The sequence below is a fragment of the Pteropus alecto genome, unplaced genomic scaffold (genome assembly GCF_000325575.1).
Source record: "Pteropus alecto unplaced genomic scaffold, ASM32557v1 scaffold164, whole genome shotgun sequence".
In the NCBI taxonomy this organism is placed as follows: Eukaryota; Metazoa; Chordata; class Mammalia; order Chiroptera; family Pteropodidae; genus Pteropus; species Pteropus alecto.
Window position 1 is genome coordinate 10863941 of NW_006439568.1, and position 24170 is coordinate 10888110.

Sequence of the window (24170 nt, forward strand, 5' to 3'; positions counted from 1 at the left end):
AGGAAAGGGAATGGTCACTATACTCCATAAACAACAATTATATGAAAGGAGCAACTGGACAGGAGAAACGTCCTTTGGCAAGAAGAGAGCCGGAGGAGTAAGTACCCTGACCTTGCTCTTCTCCTGCCTTCCAATCTCTTATTGATGTCTCCTGTTGTCCAAACTCAAATACCAGCCAGAGAACAAAGGAGCTTCTAGATGCAGTCCATAAATATCCAACCTTTATGGCAATGGCAGGATGCAAACAGGTGATGAGTGGATTTGAAATTACAAAACGAAGTATCCATCAGAGTAAGCGATGTAGTCAGCCAACCCCCACCTCCAAAAGACTCAAATAATCTTTCAGGTAGCCCAAAGTCCTCCTAGGCACAGAGTTTCCAGTCAGCTTCTCTTTGTCTCATCTTATTATAATTAGAAGATCTTTGGAAACTAAAATGAATACCAGGCCCTATTCCTCATAGAAACAATCAACCTATTGAAATAGTCATGATAGAAGTGAGGGTATTATCACATGACAACAATTAAACATTTAACAAGTAGAAATGCTAGAAAAGTGCTGAGACCAATGTTTTATAAATATATTAAGGTAGAAGGAAAAATTCAAAGATGTCAAGAAATGCCCATATAAATAATTAATTGCTTCAAATTAGTGAAGTTTCTATTCCAAATTTTTGTTTGTTCTCACATTACATACTTATGAAAAATCATTTAGAGTTGCCATATGTTGAAATACTGATTATTTTGTAAATAAACATATATGTAGCATCAAGTTTTTATTTTTAATGTTTAATCTTTTTGTGATGTGCCTTTAAAAATGTACATTAACTAATTTGGATGCAAAAACATGTTTCATCAGCAGCTTAAATGGTAGCAAATACTTAATCATAATCACTATTTTAGTTCTAAAATTATTTGAGAAGAAAACCTCTACTGAATTATTTTCGTTAGTTCAGTTATTGTATTTTCAGTTTCCATTAATTATTTCAGCTTAACATTGACCTGTAGTATAAAAAAATCCAACTCTTGGTTGTTGGAGGAGGTCATTGAGAGGTGACCACTGGTTGACTCACAAGCTGGACCTGGGTAATGGAAAGCTACTCGCTCTCTATCCTCTCCTTGGAATGTACGCTCTGCCCACCATTCCCACAGCAAGAGCCATTTTCAGGGAAGCAGCCTGAAAAGAGTAATGTGCTTTTGAAACCATGTGGCTGGTATACATGACTGAACCCAGTTAAGGCCTTTATAGAAACTCTTAAGATTCATCCTGTGGCTGGGCTGAGAGGAGACTTGTATGTAAATTTACTTGTTTATTACAAGTGCCACTCACCAGTGTGGAGTGGTCTGCCTCTTTCTTCAGTCTCTCCTTGCCTTCTATGTACTGGGACCAGTTTCGAATTTTAACTGGGAAGCTCTCGAGTTTTTGTATTTCTTTAGTTTTTTTTGTAGTGAAGAAATTGGATGAAAATATGATCCCCACTCCAACTCTGAGTACAGAAATGAAAAAAAAAAATGATTCCTTTATTACTAAAAAAAGATTTCTAATGCATATGAAAAACTTTTGAACCTTTAAGCAGTCTGAATTTGCTATTCTGGTGAGACCTATTCTTTTACTGTATTTTCTATATAAATAGATTAAGTTTTTGGCTTTGAATTCAGTGAGGTAAGTGTATTTTCTCATTATTCTTTGTTGCATTTATGTTTTTATAAACTAGTTTTGACAGTGGCTAAGAGAAAACTTCACTCACAATCTCTTTGACAAGTTCTTATCTCTCCTTGTCAGTTGAATTGTCATTTCAGTACCAAGCTTGCTCTGTTATAGTCTTTGCCTTATTTACTACCACAGTGGATTTTACATCGGGATTTGCATTTCAAGTTAATGTGAACTGAAGACATAATAGAATACATAGTCTTTTTACTGTTGTGTATAAAATAAAAACAAAGTATGTTTTATATACTTGGTTTAAAAACGTAGTTTAGATTAAAGACCATACAGCGTTCGCAGTTCACTAGGTGTTCTTTATTGCAAATATTCAAAACATACACATTCACACTCACAGAGAGAGAGAAAGAGTTCTAAACACTTTTCGATGAATGATACATCTGGTCTCTTCCATATCTCACTCTCCTGGTCCTAAGGCCATCCGACTATTATCTAATATGGTGCATCCAACCTGGGAATTCCCTTGTTGCCAGCTCATCTCATTCTTATTTCCTGTAAACATGGATATTATTGATTACATTAGCCACTTTTATTATTAGAGTTTAATTTTGGCAGCAACATTATAACTGATTCAAGCTGAAAATTGCTTTGCATTATAGGTCCATGTCTACTTCACCATAGAAGGATCCAACATCAATACTGCTAACATTTTGAACTAAAAATCTTTTGTTGTGGGGAGCCCTGCATTGTAAAATGTTTACCAATATCTTTGGCTTCTACACAGTTACCAGTAGCAATGCTTTCTCCCAAGGTTTGACAACCAAAAATATCTGCAGATATTGCCTAAATGTTCCCTAGGTGGAAAAATTGCCCTCAGTTGGGAAGAACTAATCTTGTTTTTGGCTACCATGTATGGAGGTGCTGGTACAATGCTATTTTTTTGAGCAAGGTAATAAATTTTTCTGGTTTAAGAAACAAATGGTTGTAATTGGTGCATTTCCTTACAGCATACTCATAAAGAGAAAATGTTATTTGGACGCGTAGAGAGAAAAAAATGTATTTCCCATTAACTCAATCTCGACAAGGCAGCTTTATTGGATACAATTAGTACCCTATCAATACAAAAGATTTCATCTAGTAATTGGAATTTAAAAAATATAATTCCTTAGCGTGGCCTTCAGGACTGTGTAATTTAGCTTCTGCTTCTCTTTTCAAATTCTTCTCATACCATTCCCCTACTTGTTCACTTGAAAATGTCCACTTTCAGTTTCTCTAACTGACACTAACCTCTTCCACCTACAAACTGTTTTTTTCCCCCATATCTTCCTCCCAGCCAATAATTACCACTGGCTAATTCCTACTCAGCTTGAAGATCTCAGCTTAACTATCATTACTCAGAGAAATTTCAACCTAAAGTTGACCTCATTATTATTATATTTTTGGATAGAACCTTGTTTGTCCATTTCGAGCCATTTAAAACAATTTACAATGATATGCAGTAATATTTAAATGTAATATATCTGTCTATACCACTAGATATTATATGACTAGGGACTACATTTGGAAAACTTGTGAATACTCACTATTCAGCATTTCATTAAATGTGTTAGAGGAATATTTGGGGACTGATTATTGATCCTTGGAGTCTCTTCTCTCCTCAAGTTTAGTGCCAACAAAATTTACAATTCCTATACTTCTAGTTCAGGAGGTCGGTGAAAATATTTTTACATGTCTGAATCATTGGGAATAAAAGTAAAATTGTAGTATTATTTGTGTAAGTCAGAGGCTGTATATGAGATAACTTCTCTGTAAAAGGTCCAATATGTTATTGACTGTAGATAAAATATTAAGCGAGAGTTTGGTGTGAAATAGTGCCTAAGGACTCTCAACTGGTATACTGATTTTAGGAGGCTCGAAGTACAGATAGTGTTGACTGACTCCTAAACAGATAAGGACAAACCCCTCATCAGATATAGTAGGCCTGAGAGCTGGTCCTGGTAATCTAGATTTTAGACTGCCACTTCCCATGTTAAGACTATGCAAAATGGGGTATGTAAAAATTTTAGCTAAGCACTTATGGCATCATTATGGGCACTCATGCCTCCTAATTTGGCTCTTCTGCCTATGAGCCCAGAGAGACACACCAGGATTTCTTTTTTCTGTGGGAGGGATGGAGAAGTTCCTTTCATTTCATTTTTTTCAACACTAAGAAGCTTTCAGAGATAATGTCCATCTTTCTTCTGTCCTAAGGGTTCATCAAAGTGAGCAAAGAGACACAAAGCCTAATCATGGTTCTTGGTTTTTCCCCTAAATTTACCTGGATAAAACTATTAGCTGCAGAGAAAAATGAAGGAAGATTCAGCATCTTATATTCAAACCAAAGACACTGACACTTACACACAATATTTATGTTTCTTAGATGAATAAAGGAAGGAAGGAAGGAAAGAAGGAATGAAGGGAGAGAGGGAAGGAGAGAGAAAAAGTGGGAGAGAGGGAGGAAAGCAAGAAGAAAGGAGAAATAATGAATGTTAGACTTGGCATAAATGCATCATGAGCAGATGAAATCTGAAAAGAAAAAATTACATTTAGCTTTCACAGACTTAAAAAATATTATTCATTTAAATTTGTATTATTATCGTGTTAAAAATTTTAAGAAGCTTTTGGAGGGAGATAAATATCATCCAATGATGCACATCATCCTCAGTGTGAATTGTTATTTAGTTGTAACCCCAGTCCTCTTTATTCTGACTTAGAGATAGGGTAGGATGAAGATTCTCATTAGCCTTTCAATACACTGCTTATACATTTATTCATTTTAGCTTTAATTTCTCTTGCTTCTGTCCCTCTTTTCTTTATGGAGACCTAGCTGCTTAATTTCAGCTCCAGTCTCTCCTCCCACAATCCCTCCCCCCAAATGTGAGGTTTTGGAATATTCATTCCCTCAATTTACTTTCCATAAGGGTCATGCTATTCGTTTATTTTCTCATCTAAATTAATCAAATATGTTTGTGAGCTGTGTTATTTAGAGGTTGGGGAGTTTTTTTTTGTTTTTTTTTTTTTGGTTTTTTTGTTTGTTTGTTTGTTTAAGAGTTTTTGTTTTTGTTTTTGTTTTTTAAATTTAAGTAGCAACTATAACACTTTAGGAGAGAGCAAGAATACTAAAAGCATACCACCCCAACTTTGCTTACAGGAATGATTTTAGAATGTACTGCATGCAGAGAAAGCATTTGTTTTCTGAAATTATTTATTATAGGAATCAATCAGATCACCAGTGCACTGTTACCATGGGCCATCTGTTGGAGATAGAACAGCTTTGTCACACATAACCCTTATTTATATTGGCAATCCTGTTAAGTTTTTTTTTTTTTTTAACTGTAATCGTCTCTCAACAGGGGATTCTTAGGTCATCAGTAGGTTAGTTGTTGTCTAGAGAATACTAGAGGAAGGAAGAACATTCAAATAAAATTATTACCCAAACATAGCCTTTTTTCCTGAACTAAATTGACTCAATTTAACTACAGATGGGATTTAATCCGTTAAATTCTTGTATTTTAACTATCAGGAGTCACCCAGGTACTAGAGATTAGAATTCAGAGAGCCTGAGGTTTCCGGCTCATTGCCTAACCTGCCGAGTTGTACTGTTGCTGAGTTGTACTGTTTCTTTATTATTATATGCATGAGAACTGTGGTAGACAGTGACACTGTGCTAATGTTTGGTGCAGTCTGCAGGTAAGCTTTAAAAGTTTGTGTAATCAGACTGGTAACAGAAATTAACATAATTATCTGGCAAGCTAGAATTTGTTTTAAGATGATAATAACCTTTTCTGTCTTTTTCAACATTATCATCAGCGATATACTTTGTTTACTCAACTAATTTTAAGAAAGTGCTAAGGGCTCTCCTGAAACAATAACTCCAGCATAGAATGAGGTATATTTATTTCTGGGGTACTATGGTAGAAAGAAGCTAGCATTGTCAGGAGACTCGATCTGATGGTGCCGTTGTTACTCGTGTTGTGTGACTCAAAGAAGGCATTTAACCATTTGGCTTTAAACATCCTCATCTATAAAACAAGACGGAAGATACCTGCACTTTCTATCTGATAACCTTATTGTAATGCTAGTATATGTTATAAACATTTTATACAGTGAAGCAGTGCGGTCTATGTTAAATTGAAATACACAAGTGCACTTTTGTTTCTGTAGCTAAGATCTAAAAATTCTCTGGATTTATTAACATTTCTGGATATATTGAGCTGAAAATTAGATAAAGTAACAATGTTCATTATTAGGGTTCCTTGTCAGAGACATTGAGAAATATTGAATTATATGCTAGCAAGGTAACTTAAAAGGTGGAGTACATAATAGAGGTTATGGTCTTATGGAGGAGAATATTTGTCTCATGAATAATCACAAAGTAGCATTTGAATATATTTTCGAATATATATGTAACATATAAAGTATTTTTGCAACATAATTTTATGCCAAGCAAATCAAAAAGTCTTGTTTTCATACTGCTTAGCAATATTCAGCCAATTGTTACACTCCATTGTGGAGAATTTGAAAATGACTTTATGCTATGAAATTTTGAAGATGTTATTGTTGGCAAGTGGAATGGATTTCAGTGATTGAACAAACAATTGAAATTTTATATTTAGTCAAAGTGATTCCCTTTATGACTGAAATGCATGAACATAAACACCTTTCTTTTAAATTTCTGCATAATTTTTCTACACTTTGGTAAATGTAAAGGATGAGAAAATTCAAATATAATTTACAATTATTTAATGAGATCCAAATATCTTTACAGTAACATTTCTAGAATGGCCAATATCTATTTCAGTTGCAATTCTTGAATGTGCCAAAATTTTTATCATCTATTTCTTTCTTAAGAGAGATTTGTCTGGAAATTGAAATATGTAGATAGTGATGTCCTGTCAACTTTTATTTGCCTGTGAATGGAAAACATTTTTATGTGACCAAATGACTGTGTGGCATTCACAATAACTGTAAGATTCAGTAAAAATCACAGAGTTTAGTTTGGTACATCATATATACAGCAAAGTTTTTTCTACCAACATTTAAATATATGCATATTTAAATTTAGAACTGAACGATAATGAGTCAAAACTGGAAGTGTAAGTGGTAGATCTGAAGATCCATTTACCCATTTCTCATGTTTTTGTTTTTCCTCAGTAGCCTGGTTCTACCTAACTTCCAAAAAGACAAATACCAAGTTAGGCGGCAATGTTATGTTGTCACCTCCCTACTGAAGGCACTCAGGCTTTTGACTGCTATTTAAATTAGTAGATAATATACCCAATCTAAATGGAAAAGAAGGCAAACTAATAGAAGAATACATTTTTTAGGGAGTATAGGTAAATCTGGCATTACAATAATTTTCTTTAATGATTGTCAATAAAGTATTGTGAAATTGCGTTTGTAGTATTACTAAGGAAAAAATTATCTATAGTATTCAGAGATCATTCAATTTTTTTTTTCAAAATGGCCATAGCAATTCTATGACTAACTGGTAGTTTGTTGACATTCTTTGAAATCTTTTCATTTCTAATATAAAATTTAGCCCTTTATTTCCTACATTCCTCCCTCTCTCTTTCTTTCTCTTTTCCTTCCCCTCTTCCCTTCCTCTCCTGCTCCCCTCCCCGTCCTTCTCTTCTCTTTAGCTCTTCTCTCTCTCTCTCTCTCATTCACTCCTGGCTGTTCTTAAACTGTGGCCTTTGTTACCCCGAGTCTCAGTTTTTTCATTGCACAGTAAAGATGCGCACTCTCAACACAGAGGGTGTTATAAGGATTAAATTTTGTGCTGAGCATTCAAAATGCTTGGCCTAGTGCGTCAGCACTTGATAAATACTCTTATTACTCTCACCCTGAGCAATACCATTGATAATAATGATCTTTGAATTCTAGGCACTTAGTGTCTGATTATCAATAAATGAAGATTAAGCAGAACTATTTAGTGTATAGACACCCTCATTATGGGTCACCAGTGACACTGCAAAGGCTGATATTTTGTTTTTTATTACATACCACTGCCAACTTATGGTAAAAAATGACCTTTCCAACTTTATCTGCCATCTATTTTCTTAGGTGTTCTTTGTTTCTTTTATAAGGAATTATTATTTATTTATTATCTATCTATCATCTATCATATATCATCTGTCTAATCAATTAATATTCTTTGTTCTATCTAGGATGTCCTCTTTATTTTGCAAATCAAATATCTTTGAAAACATAACTTAAATATTATATTTTTTGATTTTATTTTATTATTTTTTGCAGACCCGCCCCCCTCTGCCTGCCCCAACTCAGCCTCTGGTATAGTTATTACCTTCTCTGTGTGCTCATTCAGTGTTGTGTATACTTTGATTTAAGCACTTATCATATTCTTTAAAGTTAGTGTTAAACTTTGTCATCTTATTTTAGACACTGAGCTCTTCTAAGGTATGTTTGTATACTACTCTTTAAAACATCTTGCAACATCTAAGTAAAAATTTTATTTTATTATAATAATTCCAGTAATTAAAATTAAAATTAAAATACCCAGCAGCAATGAGTACACCTAGCAGATAGATGTTGGTTTAATCATTTCCAAGTAAAAGTATCAAAAAATGCCTCTTTAGAGAAATGTATTATTTTGAGTCTTGTATAAGAGAGGTAAGACATTTTATGCAAAAATATAAAAAAGGTGCTCAGAACCTGTTGGAAACAAAATAAAAAGATAGGGACCAGATTAAATGGCTCTCTCCGGCCAAATTACTGACAGTTAGAGGATCGAAAAGAATAAAAACACTTTCATATATAACACAATGAATATAAAAGAATCTATAATTCAATAATAGTACTAAAAGTAGTGTTGAGGGTAGGCAGAAGAAAAAGCCCTTTATGTAAAATCAAACTAATACATTAAAAAGAATGAAAGAAATAAGAAGTCACCACATTATGACTCCTATTAAAATAACTGATCCAGATAAGAATCTCCAAAACATACTAAAATTATTGCGTGAAAGATTAAGAAATATTATTTCTGTAGTCTCAAAGTATTGAGACTTGTTATTTGTATATTGTAAGAGAATAAGATATAAAATTCCTTTACAATAGAGAAATCTACAGACTCACCGAATGATTAACCTCAGCATCACCAATATTTTGTCAGACCAATATCACGCTTCTAATGAAAAGCTCTGAGAAAGCACAGTGTCACCTCTATAACAATGTTGCCAGCTATGATAAACGATCAAGCAAATCCCAGTGAAGGAACATTTTGCAACACCACTAGCCTAGCCTTTAAAAGATGTCAATGGTGTGAAGAAAATAAATAAATAAAAAGATGGGTGCTGGGAGACCGTTATAGTTTAAAAAGGCATGGCAACTAAATTCAATTTTATAATACTTGATTGAATCTTGTATCCAGAACCAGAAGAGCACTTATAAAATAATTAGAGGATAATTTGTGATATTTAAACATGAAATTTATTTATGTAATTGAATTGCACAAAACTAAATTTCTTGGGGAATAATGCATTTATGTGTTTTGGTTATGTAGAGAATGGCCTTGTTATAAAGATATACAAATTAAAATCTTTAAGGATAAAGTATCAAGATGTCCGCAAGTGATACAAATGTTAAGACAAATACCTCCCTCTCATATATATATAGGAGGGAGGGAAGGAGGGGGAGAGAGAGAGAGAGAGAGAGAGAGAGAAAGTAGTCTTGTGTTTATGCCAGTTTTATTCATAATTGCCAAAGCTTGGAATTAACCAAAATATTCTTTGGTAAGTAAATGGGTAAAAAGACAGTGATATATCCAGATAATGGAATATTCTAAAAAATAAGTGAACTTTCAAGCCATGAAAAGACATAGAGGAAGATTAAATGAATATTACTAAGTGAAAGAAGCCAGTCTGAAAAGGTTGCATACTGTATGATTCCAACTATGACATTGTGGGAAAGGCAAAATGATGGAAAAAATAAAAAAGATAAATTGTTGACAGGAGTTGGGGGAAGGAGGGATGAATAGGCAGAGCATGGAGGATTTTTAAGGCATCAAAATGATTCTATTTGATACTGTTATGAAGGATACCTGTCATTATACATTTGTTAAAACCCATTGCGTATACAACACTAGAGTGAACTCTAACGTAAACTATGATGATTATGTGTCAGTGCAGGTTCACCAATTATAATGAAAGTACAGCTCCGGTTCAGGATGGTCAAAGTTAGGAAGACTGCACACGTCGAGGGCAGGGGGCACATAGACAGTATATCCTTTCTGTTCAATTTTGCTGTAAACCTAAACTGCTCCAAAAAATAAAATCTATTTAAAAGAAAAAATTATAATTCACACTACCTATTTTCTCAAACAGCACTGAGCATTAAAAATAAATTTTAAACCGCTAATCTGGCAGATGGCCAAACAATTTTGTTTTACTTTACATATTTTTAAATTATTGTTAATTTTGACTTATAAGTTTATCATTTGTATTCACTTGTTAATTGCTGATTTATTTCTTTTGTGCCTTTTTATTTCAAATGCGTTATAGCTATTTAATAATAGCACAATTAAAACAAAACTAGTATATCTAGACAATAAAGTCCAGAATTCAATAGGAGAGAAATGATTGGGTTGTTTTAAAATAATTGTGTGATTAAAAATTATGTATCTGTTATCTTGAAAATCAGAGAAGCAAAATTTAAAGGGCAGTGTGTTTAGATCAGCTCTTAAATACAAATCTGATAGTGTAACTTGTATAAGTATCTTAGCCTTTCTGAATGAGTTTCATTATCTATAAAATGGGAAAATTAATGTATTCCCCATATTAATGTTTTTAAAATAAATAATGCTTAAAGAAAATTTGAAGCTGTGAAATATGTGAAACTTATACTACAGTATATTATAACTATTATTTGACATAAAAATTATCATCTTTAGTTGTCTGTGCTTAGAAGAACTACAGTTTTTTGCCCAACTTTAAATTTGTCATTATTTCAAGAGACTAAGAATATGCTATGTCATATCTCTAGAGAAGGAGCCACAACCAGTATTTTTCCTTTGAAATATGTACACCCCATTAATAGATGCCTCTCGCAAATCGTAGGAACATTAACAAATGCCATTTCAGATATGCACATGCTCAAGGACATGTTTCTGAATAGATACGGTATTGCCTTAAAGATAAATAAGAAGAAATGTGAATGTAGTAGCCGGGATGTCAGCCAGTGAGGTCTGCCACTTCAGCAGTGCAGGATGTACACTGAATTTGACTTGGTGGCAGTTAGCAGTAGCAGCTCATGAACGTAGACAGATTTATGCAGGGTGACCTTCATGACTCAATGTGCTGAGGAGTGTTGTGATTTCCACAGGGGTTACTAACAGGACATTCCATTGACAACCACAATGAGTGTCTACCTCTCTGGCATTTTTAGAACACATCTTTATGCATCAGGAAAAAAAAAAAAAAAAAAAAACAGCCTTGCACTTGCACCGGGCTGCTTTCTGAAGAGGTATACTACTGGATGAATTTTGCTGCAAAGGATAAAGTTCATCTGCATACTTATCAATTAGCTAACCACGACCTCAGGGGCTCCCTCTGCGCTCCCCACCACCAGTATTTTGCTACTTCACTGCTACAATGCACATCCAAACCTGTGTTTCTGTGATAAACATGATTGAATCAGTGTTAGGCTCAAAGTGGATAGAGTCTGTTATAGGTGTTTGTAGGGGGGTTTTGAAATGATATTTGATCTCAGAATCAGAGAACATTAAGGTGCTGTAGTAATGACAAAGCAGATGCAGAGTGTTTAATTTTCCTTATGGAAAGTATCATTATTCAAGTAGATTAGTGAGGTGCGATAGGCATATTGCATCTAGACTTCAATGAGACATTTATTAAACTCAATATTAATTCCATTTTGGAAAAGGTGAAGTAATCCCAGTGTCCTAAAAGCAAGCTAATTATTGAATTGATCTCAGTTGCAAAGCAAGTATTCCAAGATGTGCACCAAGACCCATCCTGTTCTCATCTTATTCCTATCAATTTATTGAATGATATCATAAAAATGTTCTTAACAAATTTACAGAAGGATTAACTGTTGAATTTTCTAGTGAAATCAGAGATACTTAGATTGGGAAAGAAGACTAACTTAGAAGTAAAGGAAGGCTAATTAAAAATATTCAATGGTTTGAAGAGGAGGTTGCTTCAGGATGTACCAAGTGTGCCTTGATTGGTGACATCTCAGCAGAATTTTGAGGACACTGGATTCTGTATATGTGAGGGGTGGAAATGGATGGCCTTTAAACCAGGCCTTACCCCTGAGCATTTATGCCTTCGTAACTGATGGGCCCAGTTGCTTTTGTTAAAAGAGTAAAAGAACTTCACATTCTGTTTTAATCCTTCTCTTTTCCACTTAAATTTTAATATGAAGATTTCAAGATGTGTTTAATTTAAAAAAAACAATGTGGGATCACTGCGTTTGACAGTATTATTAATTCTGCTCACCTTGTACTGAAAATGGGACACAAAGACATCTCATATGAGGTTTCACCATTTTTAAAATCAAGGACACAAATTATTCTTCCCATAGAATCATGCCCCCTCACTATTGAAACTAATGTAGAATAAAAAACGATTACCAAAGGAAGAACTAAGGTTATTTTCAATATAATTTTCCTGACTCCAATAGCAGTGATCATTTATTCGAATAAGTTTTAGTGTTGTATGCTAGGATAGATAGCATACCAAACTTTATCATCCATAACATTCCACCTGGATATTTTTGACCAATATCTGTCTTCTCTCTTATAAACCATCTATTTTTATAAGAACCCCAACTCTTGGCACAGTAGCTTTCCACTTCTTGTTAAGTGAATATATTTCAAATATTCTTTTGCATCTGAATTTCATCACCTTCATCTCTTTGTTCCCATCTCTCAGCATTTGTACAGTAGCACATCCACTTTTTATTGAATCAAGTAAATGCTATGTTTGCCTGTAGCATTTAAAACATTCACCAAATGCTTTGAAGGAATGTCTTTAAGTCATAAGAGTCCCTGTAATTCTTTAAATTATTTTTTAATGACAAGGAATGTGTATGCCTCTACTGATCTTTCATATTCATGAATTCTTTTAAACAGTTTTAAAAATCTTCAAAAATATGTGCAATTTTTCTTCGATCTGAACACTTTGCACCTGGTAGGACATTCTGTTGTGTTTAATGTATGATAGAATAAACTTTTGCAAGGCTTCCACATAAATCACTTTATTGATCTGATGTATTAATCCATATTTGTCATAATTTTAAATTCAATTTCTCTTCTGATACTCCTATGTTTTAAGCTTTTAGAAAACCTGAGTTAATTTGTTTTACCACTCAAAAATAAGAAATTTGTTTGACTCAATATTTTAAATGATTTCCGTAGAAAATTACTTCTATTAAAATAAATTGTATTCAAAATACTTTCTATATACTTATTACAATTGAATCCATTGTATTTTCTTATATAATGAATTTGAGATAGCTATGTAGTAACAGAATTCTAAGACAGACCTCAAGATTTACTGCTTCCTGTATAATCTCCACACGCCCTGTATAATCTCCACAGTTTTTTTAAGAAAGAGTCCAGGTGTCTTCGAAGAAAGCAAACATTCACGCTGTGAGTTACCTATGGTGACCACATGTTATAGATCTGCAAGCAGCCTCTAGGAGCTGAGAACTGACCCCAGCCAACAGCTAGCAGGATAATGGGGACCTCAGTCCTAAAGTTACAAGGAAATGAAGTCTGCCAACAACCAGTGAACTTGGAAGGGAATCCTGAGCCAAGATGTGAACTGAAACTCCAGTCGACATCTTGATTTCAGCTCATGAGACTCTGAGTAGAGAGTCTAGCCATACCACTTACAGATTTATGACCTACAGAACCTCGGAGGTAATAAATTTGTGTTGATTTAAGCCACTCCATTTGTGATATTTAGTTACACAGCAATAGAACACATAAAATTCAGTAAATTTGGCATTTGAAGTTTCACAGAATTGCAAGTCAAAGAAAAAACTCCCAAAGGTTCTTCTGAAGGAAACATCAAGGAATGTACAAGTTTCAGGTTCAGTAGAGCTCATCTAATCTAATCCAGTTAAGAAAGCTGACAGATTAAATGCTTTTTTCTAAATCATTCACAGTCATAATCAGGACTGGAATTAAGGTCCCATGGCTCCAAATCAATGTTTTTCCCACAGCAAATAACTAATATATTTATTCATGACTGGAAAAGGGAAAAGTGATGCTAATGGGAATTTTGGGTGTATTATTTCTATTTTGGGTAGTTAAGATATCTCTAAAATATCTCGTAGCTGTTTTCTGTCTTCCTTCGTTCTTTCCTTCCTTCTTTTTTTTTTTTCTTTCTTCTTTCATTTTTAATATCCAGAATCCAATCCAGTTTCACACATTACATTTGACGGTGATATCTCTGTTTTACCTTTTAATAGAGAACAGGCACCTACTTTTTTTTTCTATTGACTTTTTGAAATTTGTAGACCAGTCACTTTATAGTATATCTCACATAATCTGTGGAGTGATACTCTGGCATCATGTAACTATTTTATTACTCAAGGTTTTATTCAAAGCTTTTAACATTCATTGCTGAGCCCTGCTGAATCAATTATTGAATAGGGGTCATATTTGTTTTCTATTTCTGCCGTAACAAATTACTGCAAACTTAGTGACTTAAAATAACACAAATTTATTATTTTACAATTCTGAAGGTCAGAAGTCTGACATAGGTTATCATTGGGCTAAAATCCATGCATCAGCACTGCATTCCTTTCTGGAGGCTCCAGGGGAGAATCTGTTTTCTTGACTTTTTCCAACTTCTACAGTCTACCCTCATTCCATGCCTTATGGCCCCCTCGCTTCATCTTTAAAACTGGCAAGGAGTTAAGTCCTTTTACTGTTACATCTCTCTAACCTTCTTCCCATAGTCATATCTCCCAGTGGCCACCCAGGTAGTAGATGTTCTCTACTTTTAAAGATTCATGTGATTATATTGGGTCCATCCAGATAATCCAGGAAAATCTTCCCATCCCTGTCCCTTAATTTAATTACATGGGTAAAGTCCCATGTAATTTTGCCATGTAAGGTAACATATTCAAGGACTCCAGAGATAAGGATTTAAACATCTTTGAGAGACTTGTATTTTTCACAAGGATTGCAAAATGTCAACTCAAAAAAATTCCATCATTACTTTCACATGGCATTCTTCTGTTAAGAAACACTGGCCTCTCTTCTTCTTTCTATAAATTCAGAGATTATTTAAAACTTAATGTATTATAATCTATTTTTTAATTTTCCTTTTTGATGCTCAAATTGACTCAAATTGATGATGTTTGTTTAAAGAGATTTCCCTAGATACGATAATGCCATTGTGGTTATGTGGTGAGTTATGCTGAATTATTGAGGGCAATATTACCATAACTGCAAGTTCCTGAGAACACAGAGGAATAACATACTGTTTATTTTACATGAAAGTATATAGATTTCATTTTATTATTCTTTCAAATTTTATTTTTTAATTTTTAAAAATTTTGTTAAATTTATAGGGGTGATGTTGGTTAATAAAATTATATAGGTTTCAGGTGTACAATTCCATGATGCATCATCTGTATATTGCATTGTGTGTTCACCACTCATGGTTAAATCTCCTTCTGTCACCACATATTTGACCCAATTTTATGTATGGTTGAACTTTTTCAAACAAAAGAGGAAGTTAATATATAAAAGATATATTGCTGTAGTGTCAAAAAAGCTCGTCGTGATATAAAGACTTAATTTGTTTTTCACATTTGATTTCCAGTTAATGCAGATCTTGAAGAGATTTTAAGAAAGTAAAATAAAGTCCACCGTCTGACTCCCCATATTGCAGGAAAGGAGAAAGTCTGGTTTTGCCACCAAGAGTACTGCTGTTCTTATCTTATTTCAGAACAGAGGATAATGGAATTCTCAAAAGCACTGGGACACCAATTCGTATTAGAAATCAAACATCTGAATGTTATATTAAAAACATAATTCTTAAAGGAAAAATAGGAATAGGGGCACATGAGAACTGTACCATGACATAGAACTACATAGATCCTACCAAAAGGTCAACTTAGTTGAAGGACATTGCTGGATAAAAGCAGTGACCAAGGTGAAGCTTACAAAGGAAGCACTGTCATGTGAGCATTCCTGGGCCTACAGGATTAGACAAAAATAACTCTTATTTATATACTGCATTATGATTTTCAAAGTTATGTTGTCTATTTGATATTTACAATCCTGAGGTATAGACAAGAACATTTATTTATTGCTTTAACAAATACTTATTGAGACCTTATACTATGTGCCAGGCACTGTGCTAATTAAATTTTCCACACATGCATTGAATACTTACTATATTCTGGCTACTAATCATTAGGTGTGTATTAAGTCACAGAATACTCATAATTACACATAAGGTATATTATCTTCTTTTTATAGAGGAAGAATCCATAATGACAGAGCAACACAGTGACAGAATTCAAACCCACAAATTCTGACTTTATAATTTACCCTGTCATCTGCTAGTGTTAAGGGTTCTTAATCAAGGTCCATTGAGCCCTATAATGAGTTTCAAGTTTTCAGGAGAGAAAAGGTCTATAGTTTATATCAGTTTCTCCAAAGAAATCTAAAACCTAAGAAAGATCTGGGTCCCACTTCTGTATTAGGGATTAGGGATTCATTTCTGATGAGGATAGATAGAAGTACTTTCAGTTCTCCTGGTTTATTATCTGGAATAACTAGCCAAGCTTTCAGTGCCTAACAAAGGACTTTTTCCATTATCCCCTTTTGGAGGTGGCAGGGGTCGGGGGAGGGCAAGCAATGCAGATGTGCTGCCTGAGTTCTTAACATGCTAAGTACTATTTCATTGTATGTGTAATATCTGTATGTGTAATATCTGTATGTGTAATATCTGTAATTGAATCTATGAGATCTATCACTAATCTCCCCTATTGATGAATATTTAGTTGTTTTTTCTCTAATTTTTGCTAACTGCACACAATCATGAATTTCCAGTATATTCTTTTTGCTAAATATTTGCTTTATGCATATCATTTTATTGATTATAACAGCTTTTGTACATATTAAATATAATGACCCTTTTAAGTCCATAGGTTTTTTTCTCTCTCAAATTAGTTTATAATACATATAATTAATGAGGTGTTGTTTTCTATGTCTATTTTTGTTATTTATATCTAGTTCATTATAACAAAGTCAGGAAGTACACTTTGCCTCATATCTCTGTTTTGGGGATTCATTAGGGTTTTCTTTCTCGTGTGTGTGTATGTGTATGCAAGGAATATGTATATGTAATAGACATAGATACATGTATTTTGTATACATAGAATGTATATATATATATATATATATATATGTCCATCCCTGCAAGATCCCTATTGTCATAAAGTTGGTAATGTAATAGGAGGAATAGAAACACACACTAATGTGATGCAAGCCAGAATGTGATGTGTCACAGAATGCCATAAAGGGCAGAGTACACATTGTGTGTGTGTGTATGTGTGTGTGTGTGTACATTCTTATTTTGAACTATGCATGAACATCATTCTCTACTTGCTCCGTCAGGAATTTTAGTCTACAAATTCTAATGAGATACCATATTGCTCAGAGATTTTCCTACATAACATTTTAAAGCTATGTGTATTAAGGACACATATCTTTGTGTATAGGATCCTTTATTGTACTAAAGTCATTGTTTTGGTCTGAGTTATTACAATGCTTGAAATTTAACTTATTCAGATAAATGTTATGATCCTTGTTTTCTTTTTCTTGGTAAATCATCGTATATATTTTTACTTTTTTTTTGTAATCAATTTCTTTTAGACAAGCCTGTCTTGTACATGGTATATTGATTTTCTTTCTAGTTGTATTATCATACTCTGAAATTTTTTTTTAATAAGCTTACCACATCTTTGTCGTTATAAGAAATAAAGTTGGTCTTTTTTTTCTTATCTCATGTTTTTTTCCTGCATTCCTTTTCTTTTTCACTTTCGTGAGATGATTTGTGTATTTTTGCTTGCCATCCACCTGAGAAAATCTAAGTGTGTATGGTGATTTTAGTCCCTTAAAAAACTAAACACTGAAAATTGTATGTATAAACCCATTTACTAATTTATCAAATTCGATATTATTGACTCCGCTCATGAAATATGGGGAAAATAGCACACTTACTCTTTGCCAACAAAGTGTTCTTGTTCTTGATCTTTCTGTTGGCAATTTTTTGGGGGCATTTTTATTAGTCTTCTACCATTTGGTTATTATTTTTATGTATTATGTAATGTCTCCTTCAAAAATATTAATTATAACACACTGTGTTAAAACATTCTTTTGTGACTTAATTACAGATATTATCATCGATTAATTTGGAATTTAAATGTTTTGAAATTTCACCCACAAGTCTTTTTATTCCAAGACTTTTACATTTTGGTATTATTTACTTCTATATTCCTTGTGGTTGTTGATTGGATATTGTGTATCTATGAGCGTTTTTCAGGATGGATACCAAAAGGCTATATTTTCTTTGTGCATACTTGAAGATATGGTTCTATTTTCTTTCTTCTGACATACAATACTGATTTAAAAAAAAATCAACTGATTATTCTGTGTTGCTTTGTTTTCTTTCTTTAAGTGACTTTCTTCTACCTGAACATTCTTCTAGGGTTCCTTCTTTATCCTTGATCTTCATTAACTTTACTAGAACATTTTACTGTGCTAAACATTCACCATTGATATATTTTTTTTCTGAAATAAGATGATTCTTTTATTCTACAGATTTGAGTTTTCCTATATTTCAGGGAAGTTGACTTCTTTGAAATTTTTAATATTTTTTTTGTTCACTTTTTCTTTTTTACTTCTTGAGAAAAAAGATATTACCCAGGTATTGGAACTCAGTTTTCTATGTATGGGCTCAGGATTCTATCATCATTCTTGTCATCTGGTAGGATATATATGTAAGGATCATTAGCCACATGAAAAATAAAGGACTGCTTGATATACATATGGAAAAATCACTCATCAAAATACAAGGATTCTTATAAACTCTTAATAAATTCAGCTTAGTCTATTGAGGCTGATCTGTCTTCCTGTCCTTTTCCCTGAAACAGAAAAATCAAGTTGACATGAAGGTCTTACTGTAAAGAGAACAGCAGGTCTACCTCATGTGCACGACCTACACACAAGAAAGCAGCACAGGGAGCAACATGGAGCGTGCTCTGCCTGAGTTCATTGTGCAAAAGAAAAAGTAACCCAACCCATTAGTAAAATAGAGCTTATTTTGTACAACCCTCTCACCTATCAGATCAGCCATAAGATCTTTTAAGGAGGAAGAAACAGGTGTCTGAACATTCCCTGTAACACCGTAACTGGAAAGGGAAAATAAAACTTACTTTTTCTAAATGTTGAAGCAGAAAGGGGCAGGTAGAAAGAAGCAAATGCACCACCCAGTCATATAATATTCATATAACACAGTACATTGAAAAATATTAGAATCTTAATTTCCTTATTTTCCCTTTGAGTTATATATAATTTTCTGAAAATGTTATCTGTGCCACTCTGCCAGTTTCTTATTGAGTAATTTATATTTCATACTTGTTTTAGAGAAGTTGAAGTTTGACATTGCTTTTTTCACCTACAATTATTTTTTTTAATTAACATGGCTCCAATTTCATGTTATTCTCTTTTTTTTCATGTTGTATTATCACATAATGTTCAATAATTGGATGCATAAAGAAATGTGTTTGCTATTGTATAACCTCTTCCAGTGTTACTCTATACTTGTGTTTGTCATTTACATGCTTTTCTTTTTTTTCCTCCCTATTTTTTCTGCCAATTTTCTTTTTAAGATTTGCATTGATACCATAATGGTTGGTTTATCCTCTGTATTCATCTTAAGTAGGGAAAACCATCATTAATGATGTGTGTGGACTTTATTGTTATTATTATTACTCTTTAAATTTCACCATTTTCCTTATTCTTTGCCCCCTTCCCTCAGAGGTATCATTTAATCCTTCAGGAATTAAATTTTAGGTATAGGAATTACTGGTTTGTGTACCTTCTTAGTCATTTATTTGATTGAGGAGGGTAAAAAAGAAGCTGCAGTTACTGATAGCTTTGTCATCAAGCAATTTCTCTTTAAGTTTATTGAATATTCTGACTCAGGGGGCATCTCTCTTTTCATACTCCTTTGATTGGTAGAGAGATGGATACCTAAATAAAAATTCGAGTTTTTGTAGACATATAAATATTTCTCCTTGCTTGTGTTATTTTGGTCAGAAGTACAGTTTCCCATCTACCCAGAGTTTTCCTTAGAGGAAGAAAATCAGCTCGAACAAAATAATGTGACTTGTCTAGGAAGTCTATAAATTAAATATCTCAACCCTCCATCTGCCATTTCATTGTGCTAGAATTAGCCCCACAGGATGCTTTTCTCTTTCCTCCTGTGACACCCTCACTCCCCAGCCTCATCTCCCAAGTAGAAGTTGTGAGCTGACCCTCTTCACAATGCCTCATCTTATTTCTTACACCAGGTAGCCTTCCCAACTGGGGATATGTCTGCGATAATCAGTCTCTCACCTTGGTATTTTTTTGTTTTGTAACTGACTGATAGTCTTCGGAGTCTATTGTATTGGATTATGATAATTCCTAAGCACAGCAGCAATTTTTCTCTCTACTTTTATTTATTTTAGTAAGTTTTAGGCAGGGAGGCTATGGAAACATGAATTTACTCTGCCATCTTTCATGGAATTCTCTGCATTAAATTTTTATTTTTGTAAAGCATTAGAGAAATGTGCTTGAACTGAACGAGTAAGTTGGCTGTGACAGCAAAGTACTCTTGATCTTGGCTAGGTGCCAGCATGTGGGCACATTCATGTCCTCTCTAGCTGAAGGGAATGACACTATGAAGCTGCACCAGTAAATTCTATGCTGCCAGCTGCTTTACAGTGCAGTCACTTCTACCCTCTATTGCTAAATGTGGTTGGCTTTGAAAAGGCTTTCCTTAAAGTACATTTTGTAATTTTAAAACTATTCTTCATAGTTGAAGGGAAATTGTAGTACTTTAAGTACAGAATCCCAGAAATCACAGGTACAAATCCTGATGGGGTTAAGGCATAAAGTAGATAAACTAGCTTACATGCAGCTTATTTTGTAGGATTCTTAGGAACCAAAGTCAAGTCTTTTTTTTTTTGTTGACCTTTAAGATCCAGGATCAATTTTCCTAATAAAAGGCAGACCTTTGAACAATTTCTGAAAAGTCACTGAAAACCTTTACCAACTGAGACATCAGATTATATGTCCCAGTAGCCCTCAAAGGAATAAAATTTATTAGTTGACATAAAAACAACAGCAATATTTGCTTCCTTCCCCAGCATCCTTTAGAAATGGTGATGCCATTATTGTGACATACCTTTTTGAGTGTTTGGAATGTTTTAAGCGCTGCACATATCACCACACTCAGGAAACTTAAGGAGTGAAGAATGAACATAATTATCATCCTCTAAGTACAGAATGAGTAACAGATTTAATTTTAAAAATGCCTTGCTCAGTTTTAATCAACTGGTGAATGAATCATTCAAAATTCAAATTCTGAAGTCTTAATTCTAGAGATGTACTATAACTACTATTCTATACCATTTCTTCTATGTACATGCATTTTTTAAAAATTCAAATACTTGGTTTAAAGAAATGCTTACTTTGGATATAATATGCCAATGTTACATTAACTTTACAAAATATACATTTTTTATCAGTAATATTAGTACCTTATGCATCTTTCATTTTCTTCAAAAATTGAAAAAAAAACATATAATAAAATGCTCAATTGCTCACAAATACTACCATAAAAAGATAAGAATGTTACAAAGATTGAATCACAGGCAGACATGAGGCTTTACTATTTAGTTTATATGCTTAAGTCATAATAGTGTTTAAAGAAATGTCACTACATAACCCTTAGAAGTGTTTGATGCAAAAATGACTAATTATATTTTATAAATATGTCTCTCTACTGTGAATTTATATACTTAGCAGATTCATAGGAAAGGGAAATATATGTGATTTGCATATTTTAAAGATTCTTTTACAATGAGGTAAGAATCATTAATATTTTAGCCAGTAGAACCATTTTATATAGATTTATCTGTAGATGTTCCTGAATACTTACATAACATGTCTCTACTTTTTAATATGAAAGCATGTTTTGAAGTTAGGAAAATCATCTCATAATTTCATCATCTTCCTTCTCCCTTTTGTTTTCATGATTAGGTAACATAAAATCTTGTTTGCCTGTGCGTGGCTACATATAGATCATCAGGTGGTTCATGCATTGGGGCTTACCCTCAGGCAATGGATATGACCTATAATTGGTCACCATATGTTACTTATCTCCTATCCTCTGAAAGGACAGCTCTGAGTTTCATATTTTCTCAGAAGCTCTCCAATAGGATTGGAGATCCAGCTGTTCATAGTTGTAACCTGATAATAATCAGGTTAATAATGACCCAATTATTACTACTGTTATATACCCTTCAGATCAATTATGAAAAATATTTTTTTCTAAAAATGAGAATATTCAACATAATTAAAAAGAACAAACTTACTGTGTTCAAATAAAAGAAGAATGAAATATATTGACATAATGTTCAGTAGAAGAATTAATACAGAAAATGTACGCTTATATGAAGTTCCAGAACTAATCTTTGGTCATGATAATCAGAAATATGGTTAACTATGTAGACATGTTACTGAGCAACTGGCGTATTGGAAATCATCTTTTTCTTAATCTAGGTGGTGGTTACATGAATGTGCATATACACAAAAGGTCATCAAGCTGTACACTGAAAATTTGTGCATTTTTATGTTTGTCTGTTATACTTTAGTATAGAAGTAAAAACAATAAAAACAACAACATAATTAAAAACACCATACAATTAGTTCTCCTTGCCCTAGTCCTTTTTTGTGACTTTTGTTTCGATTCTTTATCATTTCTTAGGACTAATTTCCAGGATAAGTGCTATAATTATGTTTATAGTTTCTCACACAATTTTTTTGTTTTTTTCATTCACTTGTTTTTGTTTTTTTAACTAGAAGAAAATGTTTTCTTCTTGTTTAAGTTGCCATCACTGATGCCTAAATACCAGTTTTTATATACCCTTACCAACAAATATTATTAGATTGTTTTCCCCTGGTCTGAAGTTCATATATTCTATTCTTTTGGTAGATTAATTCAATTTGAGGTGCCAAATTTATATTTATTTTTATATATGTTTTTACCTATAGTCATGAGCAAGTTCTTCAATGGTTTCGGGAACAATGTTCAATTCACCCATGTTCTGTTATTTTTAAAAATCCGATAAAAGTGACATCTGGATAAACGATCCTTTTTACTGGTGGGAAAGTGGCTAAGTGCCTTTTTGCAGCTTTCTTTTCTTGAGGAGAATGGGTGATTGCCCTTATGATAGAGTTCTTGGGAGATGCACTGATTGCCTTGTGCTGCGAGCATCACACAAGAATGTTGTTCATAGAAAGAATGGTTTCTGCCAACACAGCCCAGTGCTTGTGGCCTCTACTGAATCCTTTGTTTTAGTTTTGAGTAAGCTACTCAAACTTTGACATTAGACAGGTAAAAGGGAAAGCAATTTAGAAATAATTTGATAGCAAGCATGAGCAAAAAAGCTCACATGGAAATAACAAAAAAGCATCCTCATCCACTAACTATATATTAATGCATATTTATTATTCCTGGTTCTATACTATGGACTTGAAAACCTAAAATTCATGAATGGTAGTTGGGAAACTTTGGTAATGATGATAAAACCATATTTTAAATATCTTCATATCTGGGAACTATAGGCAAGGATTTGTGTTTCTTCAGCAGAACACAGTTGCTGGTCTAAACTGTCTACTCTGATGAGATTTACTATTTATTATAGAAGCCGCTTTCCTATATTTATCACTGCCTCTGCCATGGTATGTAAAGAGGGAATGTAGTAAAAAGAATCAATAGAATAAGTTATCACATTTTAATTAGTCCTATTTATTTCCTGAGGGAAATGATAAAAATTTATCGACGAAGATTCAGAGTAATTAGATGCCATAAAGAAAACATCAGAGACTTCTTGGAAAATGATTATCATGCACCAGTAAACCACAAAAGAGGTAAAAATATATGTATTACACACACACACGCACACACACACACACACACACACGCACACAATGAGAGAGACTAAATATGTATACATTTAAAAATATATATATATATTTTAAGGAATTTGAGGAAAGGTTCATTTTCCTTTTCTTCTTTTTTGTCTCCATCTTCCTCTCTTTCCTCATCTTTAATGATTACAAGCTAAGAATATATCAGTGGATATAGAAATGGATATAAATATTCATTGACAAGAAAGTTAAGTGGTT